This window comes from Pan troglodytes, chromosome 5 (assembly GCF_028858775.2).
Source record: "Pan troglodytes isolate AG18354 chromosome 5, NHGRI_mPanTro3-v2.0_pri, whole genome shotgun sequence".
In the NCBI taxonomy this organism is placed as follows: Eukaryota; Metazoa; Chordata; class Mammalia; order Primates; family Hominidae; genus Pan; species Pan troglodytes.
In genome coordinates this window covers 176,879,713-176,902,900 of record NC_072403.2, presented here as the reverse complement: position 1 = coordinate 176,902,900, position 23,188 = coordinate 176,879,713, and the positions used below count along the sequence as shown (strand labels likewise).

Genomic DNA, 23,188 nt, shown 5'->3' with positions numbered 1-23,188 from the left:
ATCATGCGACCTGAACTGACTATCATAAACTGGGTGCTTCCTGACCCATCTAGCCACAAAATTGGGCATGCATAGCAGCATTCCATCATCAAATGGAAGTGGTACATACGTGATCTGGGCTCAAGCAGGTCCTGAAGGCACAAGTAAGTTACATGAGGAAGTGGCTCAAATGCCCATGGTTGCCACTCATTCCACCCTGCCTTCTCTCCCCAGCCTGCATTGATGGCCTCATGGGAAGTTCCCTATGATCAGTTGACAGAGGAATAGAAGGGCCTGGTTTACAGATGGTTCTGCATAATATGCAGGCACCATCCAAAAGTGGAGAGCTGCGGCACTACAGCCCCTCTCTAGGGCATCTCTGAAGGACAGTGGTGAAGGGAAATCTCAGCGGGCACAACTTCTGGCAATACACCTGGTTGTGCACTTTGCTTGAAAAGAGAAATGGCCAGATGTGTGATTATATACTAATCCATGAGCTGTACCCAACGGTTTGGCTGGATCGTCAGGGACTTGGAAGAAGTATAATTGGAAAATTGGTGACATAGAAATTTGGGGAAGAGGTAGGTGGATGGACCTCTCTGAGTGGTCAAAAACGGTGAAGATATTTGTATCTCATGTGAATACTTATCAGTGGGTGACCTCAGCAGAGGAGGATTTTAATAATCAAGTGGTGACTCACTCTGTGGACACCACTCAGCTTCTTTCCCCAGCCACCCCTGTCATTGCCCAGTGGGCCCATGAAAAACATGGTCATGGTGGCAGGAATAGAGGCTATGTATGGGCTCAGGAACGTGGAGTTTCGCTTACGAAGGCAGACCTGGCTACGGCCACTGCTGAGTGCTTCATTTGCCAGCAGCAGAGACCAAGAGTGAGCCCTTGATATGGTACCATTTCTTGGGGTGATCACTCAGCTACTTGGTGGCAGGTTGATTATTTGACCTCCTCCACTATGGAAAGGGCAGCAGTTGGTCTTCACTGAAATAGACATTTACTCTGGATATGGGTTTCCCTATCCTGCATGCAATGCTTCCATCAAGACTACTGTTCATGGACTCACAGAATGCCTTATCTATCATCATGGTATTCCACACAGCATTGCCTCTTCACGGCTAAAGAAGTGCAGCAGTGGGCTCACGCTCATGGACTTCAATGGTCTTATCATGTTCCCCATCATCTAGAAGCAGCTAGATTGATAGATTGGTGAAATGGTCTTTTAAAGTCACAATTGCAATGCCAACTAGGTAACAATACTTTGCAGGGCTGGGGCAAAGGTCTCCAGGAGGTTGTGTATGCTCTGAATCAGCATGCAATGTATGGTGCTTTTTCTCCCATAGTCAGGATTCATGGGTCCAGGAATCAAGGAGTGGAAGTGGAAGTGCCACCACTCACCATCACCCCTGGTGACCCACTAGCAAAAGGTTTGCTTCCTGTTTCCATGACTTTATGTTCTGTTGGCCTAAAAGTCTTAGTTCCAGAGAGAGGAATGCTGCCACCAGGAGATACAACAATGATTCCATTAAACCAAAAGTTACAATTGCCACCTGGGCACTTTGGGCTCCTCCTACCCCTAAGGGTAGGAGGAATAACTAATAACTGACCACGTGACCAGTCGCAGAAATTAAGACTGTAATTGTCATGAATATAATTTTTCTTTTGTTAAGGATAGGTTTGTGCATGTATACACTTGTACTAGGAAAATATCTTACAGCGTTGGTTGGGGAGATTGACCCAGACTATCAAGATGAAATCAATCTACTATTCCACAATGGAGTAAGGAAGAGTATGTATAAAATACAGGAGATTCCATAGGGCATCTCTTAGTATTACCAGGCCCTGTGATTAAGGTCCATGAGAAACTACAATGGCCCAACCCAGGCAGGACTACAAATGGCCCAGACTCTTCAGGCATGAAGGTTTGGGTCACTCCACCAGGAGTAAAAAAGCATGACCCCCTGAGGTGCTTGCAGAAGGCAAAGGGAATACAGAATGGGTAACAGAAGAAAGTAGTCATTAAAACCAGCCATGACAATGTGACCAGTTGCAGAAACAAGGACTGTAATTGTCATGAATATATTTTTTATTTTGTTAAGAATAGGTTTGTGCATGTATACACTTCTACTAAAAAAAATCTTAATTTTATTTCATTTCTTTTTCCTTTTCATGTGACATAAGATTTGTTGACTTCATGTTAGCATTTAAGTGTTGTTAACTTTATGTGATAGCATTTAGGTTAAGGATTAATGTGCTTCTGGTTGTACAAGGGATAGCTGTATTTTATTAGCCAAATTATCTTATTGTCTTTATTTGGAGATTATGTATAATTTCAGGAGATGTGTATGAGTTCAAGTAGACAAGGGGTGGACCTTTGATGGTTAATATTAAGTGTCAGTTTGATTGAAGGATGCAAAGTAGTGTTCCTGTGTGTGTCTGTGAGGGTGTTGCCAAAGAAGATTAACATTTGAGTCAGTGGACTGGTAGAGGCAGAGTCATCCTCAATGTGGGTGGGCACCATCTAATCAACTGCCAGTGCAGCTAGAATAAAGCAGGCAGAGTAAGATGGGAGAAGTAAACTTGCTAAGTATTCCAGCTTTCATCTTTCTCCCATGCTGGATGGTTCCTCCCCTTGGACATCAGACTCCAAGTTCTTCAGCTTTTGGACTCTTGCACTTACACCAGTGGTTTGCTAGGGGCTCTCAGGCCTTTGGCCACAGACTGAAGGCTGCACTGTTGGCTTCCTTACTTTTGAGGTTTTGGGACTCAGACTGGCTTCACTGCTCTTCAGCTTGCAGAGGCCTATTTTGGGCCTTCACCTTGTAATCATGTGAGTCAATATTCCTTAATAAATTCCCCTTCACATATACATCTATCCTATTAGTTCTGTCCCTCTAGAGAACTCTAATTAAGGGACCAAGGTACAGCTCAAGCCATGGCTTCAGAGGCTGCAAGCCCCAAGTTTTGGTGGCTTCCAGGCATTGTTAGAGTGGTGGGCATACAGAAGAAAACAGTTGAAGTTTGGGAGCCTCCACCTAGATTTCAGAGGATGTATGGAAATGTCTGGATGTTCAGGCAGAAGTTTGCTGCAGGAGTGGAGCCCTCATGGAGAACCCCTGCAAGCGTATTGCAGAAGATAAATATGGGGTTGGAAATGCCATACAGATTTCTCACTGGGGCACTGCCTCGTGGAGCTGTGAGAAGAGGGCCACTAGACAGTGGCCATACCCCAGAAATGTAGATACATTGACAGCTTGCCTCTGGAAATGCTGCAGGCACTAAACATCAGCCCACAAATGTAGCTGCATGGGCTGTATGCTGCAGAGCCACAGGGGCGGGGCTGCTGAAGGCTCTGGGAGCCCACCCTTTGCATCAGCATGCCCTGGATGTGAAACACGGAGACAAAGGAGATTTAGGAGCGTTAAGATTTAACAACTTCCCATCTGGGTTTAGGACTTGTGTAGGGCCTTTAGCCACTTTGTTTGGGCCAATTTTTCTCAATTGAAATGGAAATATTTACCCAGTGCCCCTGTATCTTCATTGTTTTTTTAAAGTAACTAACTTGCTTTTGATTTTATAGGCTCATAGGCAGAAGGGACTTGCCTTGTCTCCACTGAGACTTTGGACTTGGAATTTTGGCTTAATGCTGGAATAAGTTAAGACTTTGGGGGACGGTTGGGAAGTCATAATTGTTTGATTTTGCAATTTGAGAAGGAGATGAGATTTTGGAGGGGCCAGTGGCAGAATAATATGGTTTGGCTTTATGTCCTCACCCAAATTTTATCTCCAATTGTAATTTTCATGGATTGAGGGAGGGAGCTGGTGGGACATGAATGGATCATGGAGGCAGTTTCCCCCATGCTGTTCTTATGACAGGAAGTTCTCACAAGATCTGATGGTTTTAAAAGTGTTTGGCAGTTCACCCCTCCCCCACTCTGTTTCCTGCTGCCATGTAAGATGTGCCTTGCTGCCCCTTCACCTTCCACCATGATTGTAAGTTTCCTAAGGCCTCTCCAGCCATGTGAAACTGAGTCAATTAAACCTCTTTTGTTTATAAATTGCCCAGTCTAAGGTAGTATCTTTATAGCAGTGTAAGAACAGACTAATACAGTTGCTTTATCATATATGTCTGATAAATATCATATCAAAAGAGTTTTACATCTGTTTTTTAAACTGTTTTCCTCTTATTACTATCAGTCATAGTGTCTTGATTCCTTGATGTCTAATTACTTAGCTGCTAATTTTATTTGTGGGGATTGTTTAAGGCACAGGACAAGGTGTCATCAGTTGGAAAACATTTGAATTTGTCTCTCTCTGGTGCCTTTTGACATCTTAAATTGGAACCACTTTAAATTCAACGTATGGCCACAGATGTTTTGGACCACTTATATTAAATAAATAAGTGTTCACAATGCACAAACACAGTCTTGTGGTTGTAAATCTATCCATATTTACATATATATATATATATATACACACACACACACACACAATTATATTTGTATTTGTATGTATGTAGAACAAACATACATACATGTATTTGTTCTCCCCTGGTTTGCCCTGAATAAGGCAACTTCCTTTGTAGTCACCTGGGAAAAGGACTAATGGGAAGAAGTTGTATTAAAGTGGGATTATCCATTATCAGGGAACCCAGCTCCATAGGGTCCCACCTTTATTTAGGTATCTCCTGTTGGAATTCCCATTCTGATGAGCTTTTTTTTTCTTCTCTCCCCTGGCCCTTGCAAGGTCAGTCAAAACTGAAGATCAGCTTTTGATCATGGTAAGTGGAGTGGTTGGGCAAATCATCCCATGGGTAACAATTAGAAATGTGTTGATCTAGAAATGTGTTCTCTCTCTCACACATACACAAACACACACACACACACACACACACACACACACACACACACTCCTCACTGAGGGTTAATCACAACAGGAAGGCTTCAATTGACCTGACTCTTTTGTTGAAATAAGTGTCCCTGCACAGCACTGGTGCCTAGTGAAGGCACTAAATGTTCTGATTATTAATCAGAACACTATTAGTGTGTTCACTATTAGTGTTCACTATTAGTGTGTGTTCACTATTAGTGTGTTCACTATTAGTGTGCTTCATCATCATGGGGACAAGCGGGGGTTGGAGGTAGTTTGTGTAATGGGATCAAGGATTTGCACTGATCCAGGTAAGGTCTCCAGAGGGCTCTGGCAGTGAGGCTGGTTGGATAGCAAGACTATGCCCACATGATGAGCAGGGTGTTCTGGGCTGAACTGTGTTTTCCTCACATTCATTTGTTGAAGTTCTATTTCCTAGTATCTCAGAATGTGACTGTATTTGGCTATAGGGCCTTTAAGAGTTAGATAAGTTAAAATGAGGTTAGTAGGATAGTGTCCAACTCAATATGACCTGCATCCTTATACGAATCTCTTCTTATAAGAAGAGGAGATTAGGTCACAGATGTTCAATAAGGAAAGACCATGTGAAGACACAAGAAGATGGTCATCTGCAAGCCAAGAGAAATGTCTCAAAAGGAACTGGCCCTGCTGACATCTCGACCTTGAATTTCCAGCCTCAGGTACTGTGGGAAAATGAATTTCTGTTATTTAAGCCACTCAATCTTTTTTTTTTTTCTTTTTTTTTTTTTTTACTGAAGCCTTAAAAACTAATAATATATAGGTTTAAAATGCACTAGCTGAGACTTGGAGGTATCCAGGTGCATGTCAGTGATTCTGGATTTGAATAAGAGAGTGCATCCATCTATAAGGTCTTTCAGGGGAGGACTCTTGGGGCCCACTCTGAGTGCTGTGGGTCTTGCTTTGTGGGGCAGCCTCTGGCTGCTGTTCATGTCCTTGCTTTAGTGCAGTTGCTATGTTGTATCCTTTTCCTAAAGTAAACTTGTTTCATAGGCACTGTTCTTCGGGGTCCTATAAGTCTGCTTGAGTAATCCAAACCAACCCCTGTCTGACTGAAGCCATTAGTGCCCTATCTATCATCTATCTATCTATGTCATCTATCTATCATCTGTCTATCTATGCCATCTATCTATCTATGTCATCTATTTATCAATCACCTATCATCTCATCTATATATCTCATTTAAAAATATATGATTTTTTAAAGCATAAAGTGTTTTTGTTTAGTTTAGCTTAGTTCATAATGTCTATGGATATAACATACATGACAATAAGCACTAAAGATGGGAATGTGAAATAGAAATATATTTCTTTGAAATTTCCTATATTTTACCTGAAGTAATTGAATAATACCTCCAAGATGACTCTAATTTAAAAATCCATATTTTAATTCCTTAGAGAAACTACCAAAAATGATTTTTAAAATAGCTAAAAATTCAATACACTAAATAAAATGGAATAATCAAAAAAACTTTTAAAAGAATGACTAAAGGGAAACAAAAAATAAAAAAGAAACAAATGGCAAAATAGCACACCTAAAAACAATCATATCAATAATGATATTATATGCAATAAACTGAATAATCCAATCATATGACAGGAATTATCAGGATAAATTTGGGAAAAGTCAATTGTATTCTGCCCACAAGAGAAGAGTTTACAACACACAAACATAAATGGGTTGAAAATATAATATTAGAAATAATATTTCCTTAAACAATAAACATCAGAAAGGAAGAGAGATTATGTTAATAAGATTCAAACTAGACTTCGAGGCAAAGAATGTTACTAGAGAAAAAGAGAGAGAGAGGTCTCTTAATGATAAAACTGCCAAAACATAAAGAAGTTATAAATACTGTATTTTGTGCCTAATGAGAGAGCTTTAAAACAGGAAGCCAAAACTGTCAAGATTTAAGGGAGAAACAGACAAATCCACAGCACATTTTGGAGGTATTAATAGACATGGTTGGTGATATTCATGCATGTTTCTTTGTAACTAATTGGACAATTAGAGAAAAAAAATAACTCATTGTAGATCCTAAGGACATTATCAGTCACCTTAACCTAATAGACATTTTTAGAACTGCTCATCCAACAATTGCAGAATACATCACTTTCAAGTGTCATATTAAACCACATCATATTCTCCCAATATTTCCTCTTCTCTGAACTTCACAAATCCTTGTCTCTTTAGCTTTGTATTTTTGTTTCTTCATTTGGCTAGAGCTTTCTCTCAGTGTTCTATGAGGAATGTCTTCATTGAATTTTTACATACTCTAAGGTTAGATTTTTTTCTTTTTCATGATGATAGTTGTATATGCGATCCTTCACTCTGAAGCTCCTATTATAAACATTTTGTTTTCCTGGTACTACCCTACACTATCTTCCAAGTTTCTTTTATGTCCTTCAGAAGTCCCTTTTTTATGCTGTATGCCTCAAAATAGTTTCTTAACTTGATTTTGCAGACCTTGGTTTCAACGGTGACCAAGCTGTTCTCCAGTGCATTTACTGAATTATATAGTAAGAAAATCTTATTTTTTTTAATCCGTAGAAAGATATGTTTTTGTGTGTGTGTGTGTGTGTGTGTGTGTTACACTCAAACTCCTTCAATTTGTGAATGGTCTCTTTCTCTCCTCTCTCTCCCTCTGTCTCTTAGATTTGTGGCCCTTACCTGTGTCTTCTTTGGGGTCAGTGTCCCATTTTTTCTCCCTGGCCTCCCTCTCTCTAGCTGTTTGGATACCCAACCCAACCTAGAGGGTAGGCTGGTTGTGTTGTATACTTGTTTTGTGACTCTGTTCCCTGCCCCTTCCCCCATCACAATTGCACAGAAGCTGAAGAAATGCCCTCTGTTTCCTGCTGAGCGTTGGGAGAAGCTTTTAGCTCTCTGGCTAAAATTTCTGGCACATAGAAGACCCAGCTCCTCTCATCAGCTGATGAGGGTCTTGGCTTTTAATATAACAGAATAGCATAGAATATTAAATTTCTATTCTAATTTAATAGAATAGTTTCATAGCAACTGCACTAAAACAATAGAGCTGATAGAGTCTGTCATGCTCACATCATAGAGGAAGTGACTTTAAGGCCACATCTTTCTTTAGGCTCCTTTCGAGTCCTTTCTCTGGATATGATATGATATTGTTTTCCAGTGTTTCTCTAGGAGGATGAATGACCGTAACACGTATCTCGTACTCTCTGCTAGGACCTCCAGGGACCCCAGACATCATGGTCCTAGCGGAGCTTTTTTTCTACCCGACATGCTCCAGTGTCGCATGACTCTTTTACATGCCCAGTCCCTTTGGACAACATGCCCAGTCCCTCTGGACACAATGCCATCTTGAAACTGAAGTTCAAATAGATTTGTGAAAAATTTGACACAATGAGGGGCAACCCTCAGCACATATGTTACACAAAATTCTTTAGACTCGTGTAACGCTTCAAAATCTAAAAGTAAAAGGTAAACTTTTGTATTATCTTGATCAGAAGTGGGAAGATAAGAATGAAAGAACAATGAAACTGTTTTAGAAGTTAGCAAAGTCTCATTTCAAATGATGGTGGAGCTGTGAGATGTGGAGAATTGCAGGAGTGACCACGAGATGAGGCAGGGCATTGCGTTCTAAAACATAGTGGCAGTTTGCTCAAGAAAAAAATTCCAGCACAAATTTGATAAGGTGTCAGGAACAGAACCAGGACCATTAAATCCTAAGCTTAATAAGAGTCATAAGTAACAAAGATATTGAAAGAAAATCGAATATATATTTTTGGTTTAGGATTGAAGAAATAGATTTAAATACTACATAAAAATAATCTAGCATTTAGTATAAATAACTCTAAATGATTGGCAGTTAATCATACTATTCACATAAAATAGAAATAAATATGTACATATATTTCATGTAAGGTGTTGAAATGATCTGAGACAATTTACCTCTCTTAATAAATATTCCAATTAAACTTCTCATCTCAAATATAATAAAAAGTAATGTATTAACAAGAAATTACTTTCTCTTTTATTCAAATTTTAGTTTGTATCACTGGCTGTTAAAACCTTCTATAGAAAGGTTCTTCTGTAGAAACCTTCTACAGAAATAGCATGCATATAGACTCAGGACAGAAGGAATAAAAGGATACAATACTGCTTTTCTTGTAAGAAAAATTTCTAGGGAAATGCCAAGTTGACATCAATGTAGAAAGAATATAGCAGGTGTAATGCATGTCCATTTAAATAAAAGGTATTGATCTCTACTTATCGTCAACTGAAAAGCCCAAGGATTGTTGACATTCTCTCTATTGGCTTTTTCTTTTTTCAAAATCTGTTCTAGAAGATAGCAATTTGTTATGACAACCTATTCTATTCATCATGACTAGAAAGGATCAGGCATTTGTCAATACGCATTCTGAGCAGTGTTCTCTTTGTGCAAGGGGCATATTGTGGATGAAAATCAGTCTGCAAAATCAGCTACTTAATACACTAAGTACAATACCACATTGATACCACTTTTATTGAAATCACAAAATGCAAGAAGAAATTTTGCTATTTGCTGTATGCATGTTTAGCCATTTCCTTCATTACATTGTATGCTGGGTTGTACTTTGGGAAGCATGAAATGTAAATGACAATAAAATGCATGCACATAAATTCAGACAACCTTACTTTAATTATAGAAAGTTGCTGAATTTTCTCTCGATACAAGTTGTATGAGTCAAAATAGTCTACATTATTCTGTAATAATAAACACTCTCAGTGAAGTAGCCTCAGAAATAGTGTGGTCTCACACAAAGATAGTCCATTTTGTATCTTGTGAATCCTCGGGACAGCTGTCTCACATTCACAAGATGTGTTAGCAGGCTATTCTAGGCTGCTTCCATTGAGTGTTACTGATAGGCACCTCCACATCAGTAAGTGCTTCCATGGTCACTGAATCTTGGGAAGAGTCAGCTGAAGAGGTGAGCACCGGCTCATAGGTGCTTCCACCTGGGAATGGCTTATGTCACTTCTTGCTTAAGAAATAGGATCTCAGCTGCCAGGACAAGTCACATGCACTTACCTTCAAGGAGATGAAGGAGTACAAGAATCCCATATGCCCCAGTGTAGAGGAGAGCTGGATACTGATGAGCAGTAGTTATCTACTTTCTTTTATGCTCTTCTGAATTTTTCTGTCTCTCAAGGTCACCAATAACCATGCCCCATCACCTTCAAAACTATAACAAAATAATAGTTAACTTTTTCTTGGGTTTTCCTAAGAGTATAACATTGTGCTAAAAATTTTTGTTATATTATTTTACTTAGTCATTAAGGAAATCTATGAGGCCCATGTATCATCATCTCCATTATGCAGATGATAACCCTTTCATATCATTTAGTGTGCATGCAATTAGGCTTCAAGTCCACCTTTTTCTGATTTCCAGGCTTAATGTCCATGCCATGTCTCCAATTGTAATTTGCTTCCATTTTCCAATTCTTAGCTGCCTGAGCTATTATAGTTTAAAGGCAAGCATAATAAAGTGCTTAGGAAATGATATTTGAAAGTGAAGAATGGGAAAGAAAGGATTCGAAGCTGACCTATAACCTATTTTTTTCTATCATATGAACACCAAGAGTGAGAATACAAAGAAAAAAATTACTAATAGGTCTTTTTAAAAACATGCTAACATAAATTGTTGATAACATTTACTAGTATAAGGAAGAGGCATTATTGAAAGAATGCTTTTAGCAGGTTATATCTGGTCAACTTAGATTTTTTATAGTGAACCAAACTGAAATTCATGCATTTCTGGAGCGTGACCCGCTAAAAATATCAATGACAGTTATATATCTTCGAAGGTAAAACATGGAGATATTTTATGATCAAAATAGTTCCCTTTGTAACATAATATCTTATGTAACATCATCTAGAGATCTCATGTATTTAATTTGGGCTAGGGAACATTCTGGCGCAGTGAGGTATGAGTGCCAGGTGGTCTCAGACTTCACGCTTCATTGTGTCTCAAAGTTAGTTATGTCTATCCCTTGGTTTACAGGAAGATCTGATACAGGTTAAAATCTCCAATTCTTGTGTGTCTGATTTAACCATCTCATACTTTGTGTATTTTAAAGTCTAATCAATTTTATTACCTCTCATATTATTAACACTTAAGAAATAGGGTTATTTTCCTGTTTTGGAACTATCTAAAGGTAAAAAGCCAGACTTTTTGGATTTCTAAACAGGGCAAACCAGAAATCTCTGGGCTGCATCCTGGATGCCTGTTGAAGGATCTGGGGAGTTACGAAAACTGAACAATTGAAGTAGTGGAGCGTAGAATATTTTGAGTCAGGGAACTTGCTTATGTTCTAGGTCAAGGCAAAACATCTTTTAAAACATTACTTTTATTTACAATGAGTAGATACGTAAAACTTACCTCACAGAGTTCAGCTCCCTGAAACCTGAACAATTCCCTGTGTTTGCTGTCTGTCTTTTGTTTTGCTAGCTGTCTGTCCTGTGTTTTGCTGTCTGTCTGTCCTGTGTTTTGTTGGCAATGTCTTAACATATGTGCATGATATTGATTCCATTCATGTGATGATCAAAACTGAACAAACAAGTTCCAAAGAACAGGCAGAGCACTATTTATTCCCACAGCCAGGGCAAGGCAAACCTCCCTGGTGACATTTCCTGGGCCACAATGTTGGTGCAGGGCTTTATTTTTTATTTATTTTTATTTTTTAATTAATTAATTTTTTTTATTATTATACTTTAAGTTTTAGGGTACATGTGCACATTGTGCAGGTTAGTTACATACGTATACATGTGCCATGCTGGTGTGCTGCACCCACTAACTTGTCATCTAGCATTAGGTATATCTCCCAATGCTATCCCTCCCCCCTCCCCCCACCCCACAACAGTCCCCAGAGTGTGATGTTCCCCTTCCTGTGTCCATGTGATCTCATTGTTCAATTCCCACCTATGAGTGAGAATATGCGGTGTTTGGTTTTTTTGTTCTTGCAATAGTTTACTGAGAATGATGATTTCCAATTTCATCCACGTCCCTACAAAGGACATGAACTCATCCTTTTTAATGGCTGCATAATATTCCATGGTGTATATGTGCCACATTTTCTTAATCCAGTCTACCACTGTTGGACATTTGGGTTGGTTCCAAGTCTTTGCTATTGTGAATAATGCCGCAATAAACATATGTGTGTGTGTGTCTTTATAGCAGCATGATTTATAGTCCTTTGGGTATATACCCAGTAACGGGATGGCTGGGTCAAATGGTATTTCTAATTCTAGATCCCTGAGGAATCGCCACACTGACTTCCACAATGGTTGAACTAGTTTACAGTCCCACCAACAGTGTAAAAGTGTTCCTATTTCTCCACATCCTCTCCAGCACCTGTTGTTTCCTGACTTTTTAATGATTGCCATTCTAACTGGTGTGAGATGGTATCTCACTGTGGTTTTGATTTGCATTTCTCTGATGGCCAGTGATGGTGAGCATTTTTTCATGTGTTTTTTGGCTGCATAAATGTCTTCTTTTGAGAAGTGTCTGTTCATGTCCTTCGCCCACTTTTTGATGGGGTTGTTTGTTTTTTTCTTGTAAATTTGTTGGAGTTCATTGTAGATTCTGGATATTAGCCCTTTGTCAGATGAGTAGGTTGCGAAAATTTTCTCCCATTTTGTAGGTTGCCTGTTCACTCTGATGGTAGTTTCTTTTGCTGTGCAGAAGCTCTTTAGTTTAATTAGATCCCATTTCTCAATTTTGTCTTTTGTTGCCATTGCTTTTGATGTTTTTTAGTTTAATTAGATCCCATTTCTCAATTTTGTCTTTTGTTGCCATTGCTTTTGATGTTTTAGACATGAAGTCCTTGCCCATGCCTATGTCCTGAATGGTAATGCCTAGGTTTTCTTCTAGGGTTTTTATGGTTTTAGGTCTAACGTTTAAGTCTTTAATCCATCTTGAATTGGTTTTTGTATAAGGTGTAAGGAAGGGATCCAGTTTCAGCTTTCTACATATGGCTAGCCAGTTTTCCCAGCACCATTTATTAAATAGGGAATCCTTTCCCCATTGCTTGTGTGCAGGGCTTTATCTGGCAGCTCTGGAACTTGCACGTGCCTCTTTGCACTGTGCACTGGCCCTGCACACTTGGCTATTTACTGTCCCTGGAACACTCTGCAGACCATGCTCTGGGCTTCAAGATCACATCCCACACCCTCTCCTGATCTCTTACACATGTTCTTTTCAGCTCTTCTTCATTCCCCGTTCTCTCTGAAGCCTGACAGACAAAAGATACAAGAGTTTTATGGTTCTTAGCAACACTTTGAAAAGCCTGTTTACCAATCCCTGTGGATAAAGAGACGCAATTCTTAAAACTGAGATGCCTGATTTCCTGTCTTTGTAAGGAAGGGCACTTCTTTCTCTACCCCATCCCAAAGGCTGTGTGCTAGAAAAAAGAGAATAAATCCAAATTTAGTTACTGGCTTTTATTTCTATTACTGATGTCTTTGAGACATACCATTTCTACACTTAAAAAAATGAGTCTTTTATTTCTCGAAATGATTGTGAACTCTGAGCAGACAGAGGCACTGTTTTACATGATGTTGTTTTCCATAAAAAGCTGCATCTGCGACCTGAATGTAGTAACTTGTCTTTATGAATTCCTATAAAGGTACAGAGAAAACTTCCTTTAGTCGAATAACAATGCACCACACTTCATAATAACCTTGAATATATCATAAAGCCTGCCTAGAAGGAAACGCTAAATGGTCAAATAGTTTGGGGAGGATGCATAGTTATAGTTATAATTTAGTTATAGTTATAATACCTAATAGCACATTAAAGCCTTGAGAGGGATTGAGTGAAAAAACGTTTTTCTGTTTTTGCTTACTGTATCCTACAATTCTTTCAATATGGACCACTTTTTGTTACATCGGTGACTGCTGAGTTCTTTCTTAAAGGGCCAGAAAATAAATGTTTTAGGTTTTGCTGTCAAACAAACATACCAAAAGCAGAGGGGATTGTGTAGGTACTAAAATAACCATTTAAAATAAACCCTTTGAAAAGATGAAAACTATTATGTGCTTGTGGGCCATAGGAAAAGAAGGAGCCAGTCAAGTTGGGCTCACAGGACATACTTCACTATTCTTTGGAGTAGAAAATACTCACTGGCATATTGGAGTAGAGTTTTTGGAGCATGCACCATGGGATAGTTGCTAAGTACACCTTCAGTCATGAAACCTTGGATTTAAGTCAAAAATTGCTCAAGTGTTTGGAAAATTCTTGCACGAAAAGTTGATTTTAATTTTAAGATTGTTCATTCTCCTGATACTTGAGGAAAGACATTCTCTACTTTCTTAAAATTACACATTGTTCATCCAATTATAAAAGGATTACATGCAAAAGAATACAAAAAGAAAACAGTCCCACATCTCAGAGATAAACATCCTTAATGCGGTATATATTTTTAAGCTTTTAAATTCGTATTTTAAATGCCAATGCAGAATCTTTTGGCAGTACATGATCCATGTACTTGCAGGTTTTGATGATTGGAATAAACTCTGAAGAACGATTTATGTATAGGTTAGAGAGGGGCTGTAAGTTGTTAGCTCAAGTATAGTGGGGCTGCAGTAAGGGATGCCAGTGACTGATTTTCCATTTTGATGAATTTTTTCACCAGTTTTAATTTTTTTCTCTAAATTTCTGTTAATCAAATGAGATGTGAACTGGAACAACCATTAAGCAGACAGCAGTGATCAAGGTGAAATCTCTTTTTATATAGAACTGATGAAATTCACTCCTTGCACTACATCCTCTGAACTGACATGTGCTATCAGCTCAAGGTTACCTCCGGTCAAGAAATTGACTACCCGTTTAGGACACATGCTTTAATTATTAGGGAGCAGCTTCTTCTACCTGATTTGCAACACATTTTCTTTATAATGAGCTAAAACCAAATGCAACAAATACTAGAGTCCACTGTCATAGCTGCATGTTGCCAAACTCTTCTGCATTTCAAGGCGTTTTGCGTTTTGTCAAATGCGTTCTGCCTCCTCATGGCCTCTCCGCCGCTAGTTCACAGTGAGATTCTGCACTTTGCGACAAGTGTCTTCTGAAGGTTTTTACTGAGACATTATGCAAGTTGCAAATATATGTTGTGTTTTTAAGATTCAAAACTTATGTGCACGTCAGTAATTATTAATGATTATTGTCATGATTAATTACAATGAGGACTGCTTCTTGGCCGTTTGATGGAACAGGGTCGACTGGTGAGTTTTACATCCGTGGGTCTAAAAATGGACTGTTGAAAAGCTCTCTAAATAAATTTCCCTGCATGTTCAAAAACGAGGGAATAGTGCCAAGGAAAGAGAGACCAAATCCTGCCAAGAAGCTAAAACAGACAAGGCTGCCAACAATATATTAAGCACAAATAACAAAGAAATATGGTGTGGATGGCTCTGTCCTGCCAGCTTTATGCGGTCCCCAAATTTTTTTCAAATACTAATGTTGGCAGAGGGGGAAAAACACATAGAGCATATTGAAAAGACCTGATTCTCCAGGCCACGTTTCAGGAAAGCAAAGTGAACGTTAAGCATCTGTCACGGAAAATAGTTCAGAAAACGAATTCTAGTTAAAAGAAAGGGATGATAGAGAGAAAAAAAGAATAGTCAGGGAAATACTGAGGCAGCAAGCCGGGGACCCTTCATTACTCACTGCTTGTTACCACATTTCCTAGCACGGACAGTTTACATTCAGCTTCTCCGTTGAGAGGGTAGGGTATATGGAAGCTTTAGTTTTTGAACTTGAAGAAACAGGATGCTAGCTACGTCCAAGGGAAAATGCCTCCGAGTGATGCCTGTGATTGGCTGGTGACAGGCTCTGTGAGGGGCTCCATTACCAGGCCACTCAGACATTGCTCGAGTGCTTGCTGATAGGTAGATCTTGACCAAGCCACATTTTCCAGGCTCTTTAGTTCATTTTCAGCCTTCCTGTGGAGTTCACATTGAAGGATAATGACACGGCATTTCTGTCACAAAAAGTGACTGAGCAGCTGGGAGAAAAAAAAAGAGCCTTATTTACTTTTTAAAAGATGGGCTGATGACTTAAGATTGTAGCCATTTGTAATTTCTCCATGTGTCCTTTGAATAGTGACAATGGCATGGAAACATTAACTTCCATTTAGATGGCCAGTAATGGGCCACCGGGTTGGGATCATCTTGTGGGGACCAGATGCACACCATGTGTGTCGTATGGTGAGATTCTTAGGACTTAGGTCCTGGTTTCTGTCTCTAGACTCAACATAGCTAATAATTTGATGACCGGATGAATATTGGCAGGGAAGACTTACCACTGCACAGGGAGAAATCTAAATTGTTAGCTTAGGTAGGAGATGGTTAAAACTTTCTGTATCATCCATTATTTACCTGTGTAATTGGTAACTATTTTTTAAGTTGTTTTTCTTTCAATGTCCTTGAACTAATGTTTGATGCAATTTTCTGTTGTTGTTCTTATGTCAAGGTTCTTGGATGCTTGATGGAGTTAAGGATTTGAGAACATGAGAACAAACAAACAGGAATATGCAGGAAATCATTGAGGACACAGGAGATGAAGTCAACCTGTGGCCAAGGGAGAGGGAGGGACATGAGAAGCTTTGTGAAAGATGTCAGCACAAACCTCAGGTAAGTGCCACCTGACTTAGAGTTGTGGATTGAAGTTTGGCGTTGGGGTGTCAGCCTGTGATTTCCTGATCTCCAACTCCACTCCTCTTAAGTCACCCAGACTAAGGCACTGAACCTCATCATCAGAACCTCAGAGTCCAACATCTTGACCATAGCCTTGCAACCCCACTGTTAGGTGAGTTTCAAGTTCTCACTCCCCATAAACTTCTTCAGACCACTGCTCCCTCGAATGACTTTGTTTCCTCCCAGGTCATCAGTTTCCTTAGTCAATTTCCAAGTCCTATCAATCAGTTGTAGACACTACAATTGGTCATCCCATCTGAGTGACTATTTCACTTAAACTTGCCTTTCCTCCTCTGTTTGCAATAACTCTCATACATAGCTCTAGCTTAACATCCATGTTGCCTTCTCTATTCTTATCTCCAGGACAGCAGAACACTAAACATTAAGTTCTTCAATGCTAAAAAACATGCTGTAATCACGAAAATCAGCCCAGTACAAATTCATGCTCACTACACGTGGTTCTCAGCTGCTGTGGGGCCTCTCTCTTCCCTTCAGTATCCGCAGACTTGCAACGTTCTTCTCAGCCTTCCTTCGCACCACTAAATTATCTCATTAAGTCAGGACCATCTGGTGGGAACTCCTTTAACTTCCCAGGGCCCAGGAAAAATAAACCATATTTACCCATGCCTCCCTCTTTCTCCATGCGCCTTTTCAAGAAGAGAGGCTCTTCTCCCAGTGTCTCTCTCCCTGATTCCATATCACCCTCTCTTCTTTGGGATACTTCTCCAAAGAGTGTGGTCTTTCAGGTGTCCTTACTGTCTTATGACTGAGTCATTCCACTTGGCTTATGAACCTCTTTGTTGCTTACTCCAGGCACTCTGAGTCTCCCCTGCATTCAATCTCCCTTCAGCATACAACACTGTTCATGATGCTTTTTGTAAAGCCCTCTGCTTCCCCATCCTCCTTAGATCTTCTGCTACTACTCTGGCCAGTTTTTTCTCTGTCTGCTGCTTCTCCTTCCCTTGGCCTATTACTTCCTTCCTCCTCCTGAAGAAATCTGATCTGCAGCTCCTCTTCTGTTTTCATCAGTGTGCTCACTCTTGATGCTGCTCCTCCTGCAGCTACTGCCAAGTCTCACTTGATAGACAGTACCCACTCCATACGGGGCAAGAATAAAAATCACCAAAAATAGACAGTTATAAACAAATGTCCCTGCCCATAAGATTTATGTAATCGTACTTTATCCATGTGTTATATTGCTAAGGACATGGTGACTGTGACAGATGTAACATAATAGATGCAATTGACATATACAGTATTTCTTATAGCTAAACTACATCTAAGTTATTATATTTGAAAAATAATATATGAGATACATCAATAATTGGTTTCATTGTTAAAAATATACACACAAAGCATCTTAAAATAATGTAACTATAACAACCTGATAACTATAATAAATATACATAAAAATTGTAATATAAGGTTGTTCTTAATTTTTGAAATTTAAAGGCTATCTTGAGATTTTAGTTAAATAACATCACAAATATATGCAAGATAATTTCAAATACTGCTCTCTTTTTCTTTTGAACATGTTACAACAAAAAAACTATACAATATTATTTACTTGAGAATATAAAGGTTGCTTGCAAATTAACTACTCAATGAGACCTCAAGAATACTTGAACAGGTAATTTGTAGAAAAAGAAATAAGGCTAGCCATGAATATAAAAAGATTTTCTATCACAGAGAAAATAGAGAATATGCCACCTTAAAACTATGAGATTGTTAGTATGTTAGCGTGGGAGCATGCTTTAGCAGTACTGGGTAAAGCAGCATATATGGTGCGGTGATGCACCAAATAAATCTGGCCCTGCTGATTCTTTTAAAAATATTTTCTAAGAAAAATATAAATAATACGTACAAAAATGCTTATAGCAAAGATGCTTACCACAGCATTATTTTAAATAATGCTTTAATTATTTATAAAATTTAAAAACTACCAAATATTCCTTTGACCTTAGAACTGCATCAAAATCTAGTATGTTCTCAATACACCATTTTTACTAATGAATTAGTTATTGCATGTAAAGCACCTGCCTAGCATAGACAATGAAATGTAGCATATATAATAATAGTCATCATAATACTTAAAGTAAAACCATAGTCAATATTTTTTCTTATAAATTTAGTGTACTTCACGCAAGTGTTTGAAAAAAGAATGAATACGTTTATAAAGGAGACTTGTATACTATCAAAACTATTTAATGTTGGATATTTTTCTCAATCAAAATTATAACTGCAGCCACTCATAATATTACACACATATAATGCTTTCATCTTCTCTTTTATTGGCTATCAGAATACTCCACAATTCACTGACAAAAGTCCTACAACAATTATCAGCTTATTCATTTTGACCTTAAGTTGTTGCTTTTGTAGTGCTGTATAGAATTACTAAGGTAGGCAGAAGCAGTGTCTTCATGGATCATATATGTTGTGTTTTTCTGTATTTAACTATTTACAAAATGTATAGATATAATCAATAAACGTAACATCTTAAGAAGAATAATAAGAATAAATTAAGAATAAACTATACATAGTCAGTAGGAATAAACTATAAATATAAATATTTTAATAAATATATACATTAATAAATGTTCAAATGAGTGAAATTAATCATGTGCCAGACCCTTAAATAGGATTATAGAAAAATAGGAAAATGATAAATATTTAATATACATATACTTAAAGATATAATCATGAATAATGAATAAATATTTTTTAAGTTGTATTTTTATCATGTAAAAATGTGAAATAGATACATAAAGCATTAATGCAGTGAAATACTATTTGATATAATACATCAGGTGATGAGAAAGTGCTAACATAAAGTTTGTAAGATTATAGCCAAAATGCTCATATATCTTTACCATGATTGACAGTTTCCCAAATGAAGAAACCAAGAATATACTTATATACCTATTAAGTTTTGGGCTGTATGTTTTACACACACACACACTTCTCATGAAATCTCTTAGGTTTTTGTTATTTGGCCCAGAAAACTAGGCTTAGATTTATGAACGGAAGGAAAATCATACACCAAGTGGAAAAGTTAATATGAAAATCTAGTTATAACATTGCACATTTGTGCATTATTTCAAAATTGTGCTGAGAATACAGAAGGCACTCAATAAATATTTGTTGAGAGTATGAATAAATGAATGCTAATTTTAGTTTGCTCTTATTTGCCTCATTGGAGTTGTTGGAAATCCATTTATTTCCTTCAGGTCCTGGGGAGCCTGAGGAACAAAGGTATTAAGGGTATGGCTGAATGTTACGTGTTTCATTTCTCATTTCTTCGTTTGGCCCAGAGAAACTGAAAGACTAAATATAAATATCTCCAATTTACATGTTCTTTGGTTCCTAAAGATACAATAATGACTCTTCCTTATGAATCATGATTTGGATTATTAATACAGTACTGATACCTCCCTCCAAAGCAACAACAACAAAAAAATCACTCAGAGACGACACGGTCTTCCAGAAATAAATAATTTTAAAGATTTAAATAAAATTAGTTCTAAGATTGCATAAATATCTAAGTGTTGGAGTAAATGAAAAACAGATAACACATCAATGATACTTTCAGTCTTAATTTTCAGGGAAAAAATCCAATATTAGGAAAATGCGGAACTCAGTGCCTATCACCTAAGCTCAACTTACTTTTTGAAAAGTTTATAACATTTTCTCAAATTGACTAAAAGGTAATATTAGGACCACAAGATGAGGACAAATATCCAGAAAATATGGCGTGAAAAATATTATAAGTTTTCTTTCTTCTTACTTTGACCCAAGATCTAAAGCACCAGCCATAAACCATTTGAAAGACCTTTGGTTCTTAAAGCTGTTACTTCACAGCCATATAACCAAGTGTTGGTTCTGTGCACTTGGTTTGTTGATTTAAGTCACCCATATAGAATACTGAGTAGAAACATACCAGTCTACGATAGATTAAGTTGATTGTTTTTGCTGGCAGATGTGAGACAGCATCATTGCTCATTATATGGTTGGCTTAATTGGTTTTTCTCCTGGAATACATGGATGGCGTTCTTTTAATCTGTTACACAGAGTACTTAAAATCAAAGCCTCTGAATTATTGTTTAATTGTTAGTATATTTTAGATCATGGTTACATTCTGGGATTGGTTTATGCTAAAACACTTGTTTGCCCTTTACACAGGGATTAACATGGGGCAGAAAAAGGTCATTTCTGTTGTTTTCAAGCATTAGCCACTTGTTATTAGTAAAATGTTGAAGTGAGAGTTCACTGATTTTAAAAACCAAATACTATAATAGGACACAGAATTTAATGAGAATATTATCTCTTTGGAGCATGATTTTTGTTGTCATGTTATATACAGTAGAAAGGTCAAATGATGGATGTGACTATTACAAATAGCAGTGATTTATGATGGGGTATCTGCAAAATAGGCTTTGCTTTGAGAAAAAAATCAAAATCTGTGTTTTAAAGTAGCATTAATATTTTTGTTCTGTAACTAGAAAATGAATAAACAATGTTTGCGAAGGACTTTGGCGATTTTTGTGATTATGGTTTAAATCGCAAGAAAAAAATCTAGGCTAGAGAAGAACACTTTAAAATTGTGTTTTAAAATCGCATTTGGAAAACAGCCTTTCTTTAGTTTTCATTAAAAGATGGATAAAGACAATACAACAAAATAGGAACTCAGAAGAACCCTAAACATAGACCAACAGATAACCTATACTCAGAACCCAGGAGGACAGACTTTCCTCTAAGTTGAATAAAACTGGGCTACCTTGTAACCTGTCTCTAAACAATATCACATTCAAAAGAAAACCAGTATGATACAAACAAAAGAATCAAACAGCAACTTAAATGTTAACTGCAGCTTTACCAAGGGCCTCTCAATAAAATAGCAACTTATGACTCACAGAAAAATGACCTACAATCACCTTTATTCACCTGAATGTCCCTGAATCTTCACAGAAATAGTTCATGTATCTCCTATATTTCCCTCATCCTCAGAAAACCTGCAGTTCACACAGCCCATGCAAACCTGGGCTCTCATTCTATGGACTATCTGACTGTCATTAGATTGAAATATAAATTAATTTAGTCTCTCTTGGTTGTTTAAGTGTTGCCCTATATTCAATAGTCCACATTCAAACAAGGACTAGGAACGAAACAAATACACATAATTGAATTTCTAAAAGGCAGGGGAAGGTACACTTCTGTTCTTGTCTCATTCCAGTGAGCATAATTGATTGAGATTCTTACCAACCAATGCTCTACCCAAGTGTAACCTCACGAAACAGATAAACTTGGCTCACCGGCAAGAAGGAGAAAATAGAAACAAGTAAAATATAATATGCTCTAAAATCTGATCAGTGAAGACTTCTTTTCTGCTTTTACAATTTTACTCATGCAAAATAATGAAGCATTTATTTGTAGTATTCTACCCATACCCAATAGATTACCTGCCATTGCCAAATGCAATATAGCCTTAAAGTATTAATTTTGTGTACCTTTCTTATAGGTTGTCCTACTTGCTAGCCATTCATTATAGCAATGCCCCTATTTCAAACATGTCTAGAAGAACAGCATTAGTGGGGAGGAGCCAAGATGGCCGAATAAGAACAGCTCCAGTCTACAGCTCCCAGCGTGAGCAATGAATAAGACGGGTGATTTCTGCATTTCCATCTGAGGTACTGGGTTCATCTCACTAGGGAGTGCCAGACAGTGGGTGCAGGTCAGTGGGTGCGTGCACCATGCGCGAGCCGAAGCAGGGTGAGGCATTGCCTCACTTGGGAAGCGCAAGGGGTCAGGGAGTTCCCTTTCCGAGTCAAAGAAAGGGGTGACGGACGCACCTGGAAAATCGGGTCACTCCCACCCGAATAGTGCGCTTTTCAGACCGGCTTAAAAAACGGCGCACCACGAGATTATATCCCGCAGCAGGCTCGGAGGGTCCTACGCCCACGGAGTCTCGCTGATTGCTAGCACAGCAGTCTGAGATCACAGTGCAAGGCGGCAGCGAGGCTGGGGGAAGGGCGCCAGCCATTGCCCAGGCTTGCTTAGGTAAACAAAGCAGCCAGGAAGCTCGAACTGGGTGGAGCCCACCACAGCTTAAGGAGGCCTGCCTGCCTCTGTAGGCTCCACCTCTGGGGGCAGGGCACAGACAAACAAAAAGACAGCAGTAACCTCTGCAGACTTAAATGTCCCTGTCTGACAGATTTGAAGAGAGCAGTGGTTCTCCCAGCACGCAGCTGGAGATCTGAGAATGGGCAGACTGCCTCCTCAAGTGGGTCCCTGACCCCTGACCCCTGAGCAGCCTAACTGGGAGGCACCCCCCAGCAGGGGCACACTGACACCTCACACGGCAGGGTATTCCAACAGACCTGCAGCTGAGGGTCCTGTCTGTTAGAAGGAAAACTAACAAACAGAAAGGACATCCACACCAAAAACCCATCTGTACATCACCATCATCAAAGACCAAAAGTACATAAAACCACAAAGATGGGGAAAAAACAGAACAGAAAAACTGGAAACTCTAAAACACAGAGTGCCTCTCCTCCTCCAAAGGAACGCAGTTCCTCACAA

At 38.5% G+C, this 23,188-nt stretch overlaps 1 long non-coding RNA gene across 8 annotated transcripts in view; it reads left to right on the top strand.

Annotated features, from left to right (window-relative positions):
• LOC104007069 (uncharacterized) overlaps positions 1 to 23,188 on the top strand; it is a 197,831-nt gene that overhangs the window by 155,729 nt on the left and 18,914 nt on the right. For 6 of the 8 annotated variants that reach the window (XR_010158245.1, XR_010158243.1, XR_008548725.2 and 3 more), the window contains 3 exons: positions 4,738 to 4,771; positions 5,424 to 5,561; positions 16,386 to 16,546. This is a non-coding gene — a long non-coding RNA (uncharacterized LOC104007069). Of the gene's footprint in view, positions 1 to 4,737; positions 4,772 to 5,423; positions 5,562 to 16,385; positions 16,547 to 22,127; positions 22,611 to 23,188 lie in introns of those variants that run through there. The other 2 variants (XR_010158246.1, XR_010158244.1) reach the window with 2 other exon arrangements.